A 12,369-nucleotide genomic window follows, 5' to 3' on the forward strand; every position below is an offset into this window, starting at 1 on the left:
TAAGTCATGCTGAAATGGATACGTTTTCGGACACAATTGATGAAATGGAGAAACAAGACAAAAATATAACAGTTGAAAAAGAAACAAAAGTTTTGGGATTTAAATCAGATAATGTCCGCCATCAGGTGATGGGTTACTTTGTGATGAATTGTCTGAGAACTGATGAGGACTATGAAAGCTACATCAAACTGTCGTCCGTTGATTCTTTGTTAGAGTACGTACGTACTTGGAGGTACTCTAAAGGTGAAAATAAGCGATGTCTATACTTACCATAGAAGATGGAGGACGCATTAATTAAGAGACTTGGGTTAACTGCTATAATTCACGTTATGATGGACGAAGGGGATTACGATAATGACAACTGCACCGAAGAAAGAAGGAGAAAAGTGATATCAAACGGTAAAGTTGATATTATTAGGTTGCATTCACTTGTTTACATCATGTCACTTGGAGTTCATTCAAGTGACAATGAAAAACTGGGACACTCAAATAAATTTCACGTCACTTGATGGATATTTGTAGCGTTTAAATATTGACGTATCTAGACATTTTCCAATATATTCTCACTTGAATTTGTTACAAAATAGACATACAACGAAAGTAGGAAAATATATTTCAAAGAAATGTTATCCATAAAATAACACAAAAAATTATTTATAGGCGATTCTTGAAGTCAAAACATCATTCAGTAATTGTACGTACATGTATACATGCATTAAGAAACAATTTCTAATGAACATATTTTGTAGATCTCTAAGAAATATGAACCACTGAAACAACAAAATCAGGATGTGTATGTATTTCAAATCGTTCATTTAATGACAACTAAGGAAATTAGAAGCATTGCAAACCCTTTATCTCCTAAAATAATGATTCCTTCCGAGATTTTTTTTCAGCAGAAATGTTGTGTTAAAAACAACTGATATTTAACAAGCTACCAAAATATATCTGTAACAGTATGGGCCGGACTCTGCTGACCATCTACTAGTACGTAATAAAAACATAAAGGTACTTTACGAAGGAGAGTTTGGTTAAATGTCACATGTTGTTTCGTGGATTAATATTTCACAAATTGTTCTTAATTTAAGAACGAAAAAGATGAAAATAACGAACAGTTATCTTTCTAAAACAAACCTACAAACAATACAAATCTGTGAACTGGGCATAAAATACGGACATCTGGAAATTCCAGAGGGTTAGATCAGGTGCTTAAGAGGAGTAAGCACCCCCACCGACCGATCATATCCGACATAGATCCCATGTAATTATGATGATTAGGTAAACGAAATATTTCGTCAAATTATGTATAACAACAAAGGCCTAACAATTGGTAAGAATATATCAGTCACATGATATATTATATTTGCTAAGAAGGTCATTGTAACAATCAAAGAATTTGCGAAATGATGACATAAAAAAATATAAAAATAAAAAAAATTAATATATTTTTTTAAATCATCTGATATGCAAATGTATGGACATTTCTATGCGTTAGAGCTCGAAAACCAAGTAATGATAGCATCTTTTTGTTTCAGCTTTTTAATTACTAATTAAAAAAACGATTATCTTAGATTATCAAATAAAAAAGGGAAAGACTAGATTTCTATCTGATTTATAATTTTAGTTAAGGTCCCTAGGGAGTTATTTGACTGGGATTATGATGCACGATGTAGATACGTAGAGTGTGCGAGAAAAGGAACTCAGATTATACACAGAGCTCGTGCCATGATTGTAGGATGTGCTGGGGCTGGTAAAACTACACTGCTTAAACGTCTGCAGAGAAAAAAAAATGGAGGAAATAACAGATGTGAAGTCAACAATCGGACTAGAGGTTCACGAAGACATCTTTGAGGTTTCACAAGATCAAGATTCTTTAAGATGTTTGTATTTAAAATAATGATGTTTTTGATATGATGCAAATTTCAAAACATACAAGGAATACACAGTAAAAAAGTATTCAGAGAACACGACATAATGAATAACAATTGCTCTCTCAGCTTGACCACTATCAGAGCAATTGCTAAACATTCTCCTTGCAGCCCCCTTGCTCCGAACTTTAGATAGTTTTTTTTTTCTTTTAGATATACATGAACCATGAAAAAAGTGTTTTCTACTACAAAAACTAATCTCTGTATACCTGATACTGTTATTGTTGTTATTGCACACAGAGTTTCTACCAGGAACAATTGTCCTATCATTGATGAATAGCAAAGTACGTTGCCTACTACGTGTTTACATTTTACTTCGAACACATGGTTCAAATCAATCTACGATGCGAAAAGAAATGGACTGCGGAAAAAAAAACTAAAGATTAGAAATTAAGATGTCCTGGTCATACTCTCATAAAGAAAGCAAAGAAAAGAAGTGGGTTTTCGCCTCATATCTTGATATTATGTTTGTAATTTGTTGTCACTGATCAGGTCTGGACGATTTCCATATATGGAAGTCAAGAACTGAAAGTTGCTATAAATATACTCGTAAATAATTTTCTTGTTAGTTAGAAAACAGAATTTGCACACATCCCAAAACTGATTTCCAAGGAACAAAAGGAAAACACGTGGTTTTATTTTTCTTTCCTAAAAAATATTTTTTTTTTGACAAAACTCTAGAGGTATGATGAAAAATTGAAAGAATAAGATAGTCCCCACATATTTACCGTGAACAGATTAAACTTGGCATTTAATTTCATCTCGGAAAAAAAATGAACTTTTTTACACAGGTTTATTTGTTTATTTTTTCGCATATATAGTTACAAACAATGTTATCTCTTCAGGCTAGGGTGATTTCATCTCGGAAAAAAATGAACTTTTTTATACAGGTTTATTTGTTTATTTTTTTGCATATAGTTACAAAGAATGATATCTCTTCAGGCTAGGGTGTTTTACATTCAGACAAAGCGAAATTTCTCTATTAGTGTATATATTTCAAGAACAATGTTAACTCTTAAAAAGAATTTTAAGAACTTAAGAAAAATAAGAAAAACATTCAAGAGTTAAAATCAGTATGAAAACATTCTTTTTTTTCATAATATTGTTATTAATAATTTTTCTCAAAGAGTTTCGGTGACGATGACGTCATGTCGCGTCACAGCAGCATCAAAACAAAAAATTACGAGAATTAGAAGACGGCCCGGTTTGTGTCCAGATAACTGAGGTTAATAAGCAAATATCATATATATTGTGTTTGATTTATTGGAGATTATGCAGCGCTTTAAGGATAAGGAAAACAAGCAGCATCTCCTAGCATTCAAATGCATGGCCAACAGTTTTTTCTTATAATACACGGAACACGTATGTCCTTTGTCTTTAAACAGATAATTCACCTGATATTTGTATTGTTCTTTATTTATGATATGCCTGGATAAAAAATCATTTCGTTCTTCCGATTGGGAGTAGATTTATATTCCTGTCGTATTCGTAGTAATCCATAATACAGTGTACCTCTTTTAGCAGGTTAATTTAGTCTGACGCCTGAAAGTATAGTTCCTTTGCAAGCATGTTCCTTGTCCAAAAAAGAAATTGTAATATATAACTGCAGTAAATAATGTCTTAAAGAATACTTGTTGAAGTAGTTTGAATGAATTCTAGAGAGATTAAAGTACATTCCAACTGATATGATACAGTGGTGAAAAAATGAAATCTAACATAACTTTTCTCTTTACCATGTCTCCTTGCTAGTTACTTCCGTGAATAATTGACCATTATCCATTCACAGCTTCTCTGTATATCTCGCCAGAGCTACCGCTTGCTCTTCGGGTATAATTTGCGGGACACTGAAAAATAAAAGGTTCCGAACACATTAGTAGGGGAGTTTATAAAATTTACTGAGCTGGGTAGATAAAGCATGTTGTTGGATGATGAATTTCAAAGTTTTGATATGATTACTTTAAAATAATTCAAGTAATTAGAATTGCAGCTTTATCGTTAGGTAACGCCCGGAGCATTCTCCGACGTCATAAACGATATACATAACGTTACCAATTTGAATTTGTTCTTTTTTTAATTTTTTTTTTTTTTTTGGGGGGGGGGTGATTTACCACAATCGAATTCTTTGAGTCAACATAAAGATTATAGAAATAAATGTGAAATATCTTAATTGTTATATGGTTTAACATTAAAATATACAAACATAATGTGTCCATATACATGTATATGTATTCTGTAATTATGATTTTAAAAACGCTATGTGTTTCGTCTGCCTTCTCATAAGAAGTTGCACAGCGTCACTTTTACAATAATTTCTTGACCGATTCTTCGGCTGGTTTTATTATTATTTTTTATTTTTCTTCTTAACATGGTTAGAAAAACCGAATATGCCATTTTAATATACTAAGGACCAAAATTCATTTTCATGTGTACCAAAAATGTATGTGTTCGGCGTTTTTTTAGGAGTGAATTCAAGTTCTGAACATTTTTTTTTTTCAAAGTCCAGTGCGCCGCCTGTGTCAACCAGCAACAATTTTTCGACGTCAGCTTTCAAATACACAAAATGTTATGAAATTTGTATTAATCAAAGCATACACAATAAAATCGGAGGAAAGGTAGTTAACAATGCAATATTAAGAATTTTTATTTCTATTTCTGAAATTTTGAGTAGTGAATACTTTCTCATAAAATTTCAAATATCATATACCGATTTTCAAGTGCAATAATTGGGTACTGCGCTGTATTCTTAGATCAGATAAGAAAATAATGTATTTAACTAGGGTTCATTTGTGTAATTACTTAATGTTTGTCCATAAATTGGTTTTATATATGTACGAAGTTTCGTTAATTTATGACACTGGGTTCTTACAAAACTATGTTTGTCTTAGGAGTTTTGGTACAGCCCTAAGATATCCATTAAACGTCTGTTTAATCGTGTATGCAAATTTTCTTTTCATCTAGCTCTGACGGACGAATCAAATAAGGAAGGGAAAACACTTCTGAGTGTTCTGGATTTTGGAGGACAGTGTGCCTACTACGCTTGTCATCAAGTCTACCTCAGCAGAAGAGCTTTTTACATCCTAGTGATAGATATGTCAAAGTCATTTAAAGACAAGGTTGACAAGGCGTTGTGTGACCAGGAGGGAACCATGTTTGGTGATTGGACATATGGAGGTACATCTCTTTGTTAATCTAAACCATGCTTCAAAAATTCTGTCTAGAAACATGTTGCATGCGATAAGGATTTCTTAGCAATGCGCCTAAAGAGTGAATGTAAATACTATATACAGGGAAATTTTCGCCCCAGTTTTATTTTTGCCCCTTTCGCCCTGGACATAAGTGGACGAATTTAAGACGGGGCGAATTCAAAGAAAAAGAATTATTTCTTAAACAAATCTGTGATCGGGCGAAATTAAAACGGGGCAAAATTGTTTGCAATTGTGAAAAGGGCGAAAATAATCCTGTACACAGTATTTTGATATACAAAACAGCGTAAGCAAAGTAAGCACCAGAATACAGCTGGCATAACTATCGGCATCTAAAAAAGGATCGGCATCATGAAAATATAATATATTTTTAGCACATATGCTTAAGCCTTTTCTGTGTAAAAAAAATCCTTGCAGTCATTGATTATCAGATCTGGAATTTAATGCAATTTGCGAAAAAATACATTTTGGTCTTAAATTCAATGCATTAAAACACTTCATGGAAAAGATGATGTAAGTTACATGTAATTTGAAAGATGAAATTTAGAATGTGCTAACAATTATCAATAATCTCAAATAATTGTATATATTCCGTGAAGGCAGATCAGTCAGTATGATTAACTTTATTTAATGATTCAAATATACCTATTCAATAGGGATTTTACAAATTTAACAAAGATGTATAAAGGCGTTCGTTTTTAATTCCCAATCTATTATTACATGTATAGAATAATGAATAATAAATGATAATATTATGGCGTTTACTCAAGAAACCCTTGGATTTCCTGTGTACATGTAAATGAAATAGTAACTGAACTGACGTTCATTTAAAACAGAATACCTTTTGTTCTGGATGAAATCTATCCATTTCTACTGTGCTAAGGATGTCCCCGTCATTCTCGTTGGAACTCATCTCGACAGGTCTGAACACCAGGTAAAAATATCACATCTATTCTGTAAAAACATTTTATTCTTTTGTTTGAAGTCTACAACGGTAATGTACAAATTAGATATTTTTCCGCTATATTTTCTTTTAAAATATGAGTTTGATTTTAGGCTTACTTTCATTTCATGAGTTTACAAGATGCTTCTAAAAACTGAACATCTGAATTTGGAAAGCACGTCTTGTTCAGTCATATATTGGCTATACCTCAATAATAATATACGTAGGTGATAGACAACTAAGCTACTGCAAAATCAAGAACCTTGAATACAATTTAATGATACGTATATAACATTATTATATTATTATTCTATTATATTATATATAATTGAATCTATTATAAGTAAGTAATAAGTAATTACAGGGTTTTCAACACACTCGTTTAAAGTCAGCATTTTGAAATTTCTATGATCGTTATAATGGCCTTGTTTGCAAATACAATCTACCATTAGGTCGTATGTTGACTGACATGTTTCATGCCAATTGTTAGACTATTTTCTATAAAAAAAAAATTAATTACATATTATATCCTCTACCTGACCAATACTAAGTGCTCGAAGTGAATGGTACCAGTCAACAGGGGATGCTTATTTCTCCTAGGCACCTAATCCCACCTTAGAATATCCAAGGGGATCTTATGCTCTGCTCACAATTTGCATTGCATATAGATTTTTCAGATTGATCGTTCTTCGTTATTTTTACTTTTTTTCGTATCAAAATTAGTCTAAAGTCGAAGGAAATTCAATATAAACAGCATAATCCTACTTGAGATTATACAATTTTTGCAAGGATTTTCCTTTAGTGTTTTCTGGTTTTTAGACTTCGGACGAATTTTACAGAAGAATTTTGGACCATTTACGTCATGATGAAAATCTCAAAGTACACCTGAACAGAAAGAGGTGCTTCATTATAGGATTTCTGGAAAATGATGAACAATGTCTTGACCAATTTTTAGATTTAGAAAAATGTATTGTTTCAATTGCCAAAGAAGACCGATGGAAGGAAACTATTCCAAGAGACTGGGCAATATGTGAAGTTATCCTAAGGAAACTCAAATCAACAGAAAGAATGCTCTCTCGAAAGGCAGTTTCCAGTGAATTTTTGTATTATATACAAGAAAAAAGTACAAATGTTCAAGATGTTTTGAAACTTTTCCATGATATTGGAATTATTCTGCATTTTGACGAGGAATGTCTTTCTGAAAATATCGTAATTGACATCCAGTGGTTTGTTGATGCCTTTAAGAATATCATCACAGACCCAAACCATGCCTTAGATCTTGTAAGAGATCATGAAAAATGGATGAATTTCTACCAAAACGGATATCTTTCGAATTCGCTTCTCCAAAAAATTTGGAAATCAAGACGATTAGATAACTCGACTCAAAAAAGTATTCTCCAATACATGCAGCGCCTTGGATTGATTTTTGTAAAACTGAACTCGGACTTCCATTACATACCTTGCATGAATAAACGTACATTCGACGCTGCACACGAGGAGTGTTTAAGAAAATGTCAAAATAAAACATCAGTCTTGGTCTTTAGATTCCCATTCTTGCCGTGGTTTGTTTATTTTCGTCTTATTGTTGCTTGTATGACACGGGAATGGAGAGTTTTGAATGACGAAGGACTGTGCCTGTTTAAAAACATTGCTTGTTTTCATTATAAGGAGCACATTGTTGCTCTTACTGTAAACAACACTTCAATACAACTTCAAGTGTTTCGCAACATTACTGTCAAAAAAGTATTAACACTGGAAGTGCGTGGAATTATAGAGCGATTATTAGATGAACTCACTGGAAGAATTCACACGAAACTTATGTACACTGTAGGATATCAGTGTTCAATGAATGATGTTCTTCGAGAATACGACGACTGTTTTGTAGCAGAGAAAGAAATTCACAGAAAGGTGAAATTAATTGTCCACGACATGAACTTACCCATACTCTAAGTGAACCTTATTTGGTTGGATACTGGAAGAAGGTGAATTTATTTGAGGCTTTGATTCAATTTTAATCGTTACGTGCACTAAAGGTTAAGATCTAGGAAATCAAATGCTTTTAAGAATTGAGAAATGAATTCCTTTAATGATCCTTAGTTACCATATATTGGTTTAACAAGATGTATCGCTGTATAATGTTCCATAAACACAACAAAATAATGTTATTCTCATTTTAAAAAAAAGAAAGAAAAATCATCTATAAATCTTGGACATTTTTCCTTGCTATACAGATTGCCTAATGTCTCTCGGACAGCAGTAATTTATCTGTCTGTTCTTAACTTATATGAAACATTACAATCAACATTTAACATCCACAATCATATGACCATCCAAAGATAGGAAACTTAACACACACATATCAAAATAAAAATTCCTCAAAATCATCTTATAAAATTACTAAATGTCAACTCCACTCAAGCTATTTGCGCATATTTTTTTTAATTCCAAATGTGAGGTATTTTAATTTTAACTCTATAATTGACCAGCCTTTAATTCTAAAAATTCATAGAATGCGCCAATATGAGCCCTCTATTTGCATGAGACATAACACAACGATGAAAAGTAATCCCAACTATTCTAACAAAATATACAGATGTAGAGTTTTAAAAAAAATAGTTTATTTCATAACTTAATTCGAAATGTTCAAGATATACTTATTTGCATATATTAGATTATTTATATGTTTTTATATTTTTTAGGATTGTAATGTACCAGAGACAGGTCAGTATTTTTTTTTACAATATATAATGATAATTTTAAGATGTTCCGCTTCTGAAAATATTTCTAATGCTGGCAAATGTCGCAAGCTTTCAAAGAAAAAGTCAATAAAAGAGTAGCGACTTAAAAATTATATATATATATATATATATATATATATATATATATATATATATATATATATATATATATATATATATATATATATATATACGAACATGAAATATTTTTCTATAAGAAGTTGCTAATACGCATAAAATATTTTTCTATAAGAAGTTGCTAATACGCATAAAATATTTTTCTATAAGAAGTTGCTAATACGCATAAAGACAGCTTTATCCACTGTTATGAGGAGGCGCTGTTGAAATTCCATTTCCAAAAATTTGAAAAGTTGACCAAGGTTGGCCGAAAAGCCTTACAGATTTATTTTGATACGGTATTCCCAACACAAGACCTTGCCAACATGTCATCAAGAAAGAACAAAGTGAAAAAAGCTTTCCATTTAAATGACGATCAGTTTGCTCGGCTGTTTCTGGGTAATGTATTTCTTTGCACTTAATCTTCTGATTTACAATAACAATGTCAGTTACGTAAAATAGAGAAAAATTTCAAAATTTCAAAAACCATGTGATAACCACATTTGACTCTGAAATCCGTTAAGAATTTTGATTAACTATAATATTTTTTCGATTGTCATTATAATGAAATTGACAAAATTTGTAATAACAAAAGAGAAATGGCAACAGAAATGTTCACATTGTCAAAACATGGATAGAATTTTTAGATATTTAGACAGCCGCACAGCATTAGATGGTTGATAGGAGATAATCTTATTTCCGGATAAATCTTCAGTCAAGTAATTTCCTTTATTATTCTAAGCTGATGAATCTATTCCCTGCTCTGAATCGTTTGATGTGACGCTGATGTACCAAATGCTACGAAACCGTTTTCCAAGTCTTCCACAACCGGCTAAAGGCTGGGGAAAGACTCCAGACACGTGTGATAAAAGTGAAACTGATGATGTAGAAAGAATCCGGATTTACAGAAATCAAGCTGTTCATGAGCCTGATGCAACAAGTAAATTAGAAAAGAAGGATCTTGAGGAGAAAGGTAGAGATTTGATGCAGGTAATCATTGATTAGTAATTAGTTATTAAATGAAATACAAAAATGATACAAAGTGGTATTTTCTGGTAGTAATAAATAAGAAAGTAAATAAATATAGGACAACCAGCTCGTTATGTTTTATTCTACTATTCTGTTTGGCACTTTTCGAAACTGATATGCTTTATATAGGTATATACAACAGGTACAAAAACACCTTAATTTATAATGAATATTTTTTTCATGTTATTACAGTTCACAGTTGATATTTATCAATATGTTTTCAACATTTTCTTGCTTTTTTATTTGAAATATTTGAATATTTGAAATATTCCCGTGTACATGCTTTTCACCTAAAGCTTATAAGCGTTATAGATTTAATTATTATCTTGTTCCATGAATCAGTGATCATTTGGCAACAGGTTTTCTCGACTTATAAATGTCATGTATTCTTGATTTTATTATTTCTTTTATTATTTGATTTCACTGAAGAGGGGAAATACGTCTATGTAGTGCTAAAAATAGCGTTTTTGTTCAATTACTTACCATGTAGAGCATTTAAATGATTTCTTTTGCTTTGCATTGCCAGTATGATTTTAAAAAAATTGGTGTCAAAATTATGCATGTACTTCATATTCATCGTTATTTGTAGGCAATAGCAAGGTTGAGCAAAGGAGTGCTGAGACAGGAAATGATGAATGCTTTGAAAAATTCAACCTAATATGTGAACTTCAGCAAAATTAAAAACAAAATCCTGAAATGAAATACATGTATAAAGCAGTACCTGTACACTCACATGTACATTTGTAAATCCGAACTTTTTATGACCATATATCAAAAGTCTTTATTTAGAAGGAGGGACCACATCGGATGTAAGAGGAAGTAATGGTGTTTGTTTGTTTTGTTTTTTTTTTAATTTATTCATTTATATTTTTTGATGATTTTGTTTGTTTTTATTTGTTTATAGCAAACCGTTAAGAGATTTTAGTTACATGTACTATAATGGTATGCTATTAAAATTCTGAATGTGTAAAGAATTTTTTTTTCCAATCACAACTTGGTAATATTTGGTAGAAGTTTTTTTTTAATTGATTTTTTTGAAAAAAATCTTTCTGAAAGAAATAAGAATAAATGAGGGAAAATTATGAGAAAAACACACAAATTAATATAAAATGTTTTGGGTAAATCTGAGGTTAAGTGAGTCGTGGAAAGTTTGAAAATAGCAATTTTTATGAGCTGTATGTTGCCTGGCGCATCTTATGTTATGCTAAAAATTACTACTTATTTGCAAGGGTAAATTTCTTCTCATAATTCTTATATATATAAAATTAAACATTTAACTCGATATTCTATTTTTGAAATGAACCGTTATACTACTATGGAGGTAATATCGCATTCGTTGGAGTGGATGGCTTTGGATCAGGGTTCGAGTCGGGTAGATTATTTAAAAGCGTGCGTTCTCATTGTAAACTTGGGAATGTCACTTCACTTTCTAGTGAATCATTTCAACCCAGGGGTTGTAGCACATGAGACCAACTGGGTATGTGGATGCAAAAGCATTAGCACCTTATACGAAAAAGCTGAAGATAACACACAGGGATTAATCTCAAAAACTCTACAACTAATACAAATCTGTGAAAAGGGCATAAAACACGGACACCTAGAAATTCTAGAGGAGGGATCACGTGCCTAGTAGGAGTAAGCATCCCCTGTTGTGGACATCCTCTGTCGTGAGCCCTAATTATTAATATATATATATATATATATATATATATATATATATATATATATATATATATATATATATATATATATATATATATATATATATATATATATATACGAGGGTTGTTAGAAAAGTTCGCGGACACATTGTTTTACGGAAATTCTATTGTGTACTGTGAAGTATGACTTATGTCTGATTAAATTCCTATCTTTTGTTTATTAGTATGTAAAAATTCAGGTCCATTTACTAAAATTTTGAAAATTTACAACAATTTTTACTATGCGGTCATAGGATTCACGGAGCATTAACTTGACGTTAAGTGACGTGACAATCAGATTTCAAATCCGTTAAGCTTTTTCATAGTTCTAAATATGTTTCATTTCTTTCGAATTTTCTTGTCTTTTTTCTACTGAAAAGTTAAATATCTATGTCAAGACATGTTACTTTTCATCTATAATGCCTTTTGTGCTGTTTCGGACATTAGTGAGATCTTAAAATAATAGTCTACGCAGTTAAGAGGACAGGTATGGAAACAATGCAAAATCCATAGCCGCAACGTCCATGCGATAAGTGGGGTATTGAGGTATCGATGGAGTTGATCATTAAAAATGTTAATCCTTCCATTCTTATAAAGCTACTACATTTTGAATACTTTTGTCCTTTGTACGTGTAGGCAATTTCCAGCAGCATCTAGAAGCATTTTAGTTTCTTTTAGACATTTTCCTGTCTGCACACATAATTTTTAGTA

The 12,369-nt window shown here is 31.5% G+C and overlaps 1 long non-coding RNA gene and 1 pseudogene across 2 annotated transcripts; one reads left to right on the forward strand and one right to left on the reverse strand.

The window, feature by feature from the left end:
• Window positions 1-12,369, reverse strand: part of LOC133203329 (uncharacterized) — a 139,351-nt pseudogene that overhangs the window by 115,576 nt on the left and 11,406 nt on the right.
• On the forward strand, window positions 7,867-9,274 carry LOC133203331 (uncharacterized). 2 transcript variants are annotated; one of them, XR_009723395.1, is made up of 3 exons: window positions 7,867-8,056; window positions 8,774-8,795; window positions 9,101-9,274. It is a non-coding gene; the product is annotated as an uncharacterized LOC133203331 (long non-coding RNA). The 2 variants fall into 2 exon arrangements; XR_009723394.1 differs by lacking the exon at window positions 9,101-9,274 and adding an exon at window positions 9,031-9,046.

Source organism: Saccostrea echinata, unplaced genomic scaffold (genome assembly GCF_033153115.1).
Source record: "Saccostrea echinata isolate AGI-Se365-2 ecotype Australia unplaced genomic scaffold, CSIRO_AGI_Sech_v1 ptg000050l, whole genome shotgun sequence".
NCBI lineage: Eukaryota > Metazoa > Mollusca > Bivalvia > Ostreida > Ostreidae > Saccostrea > Saccostrea echinata.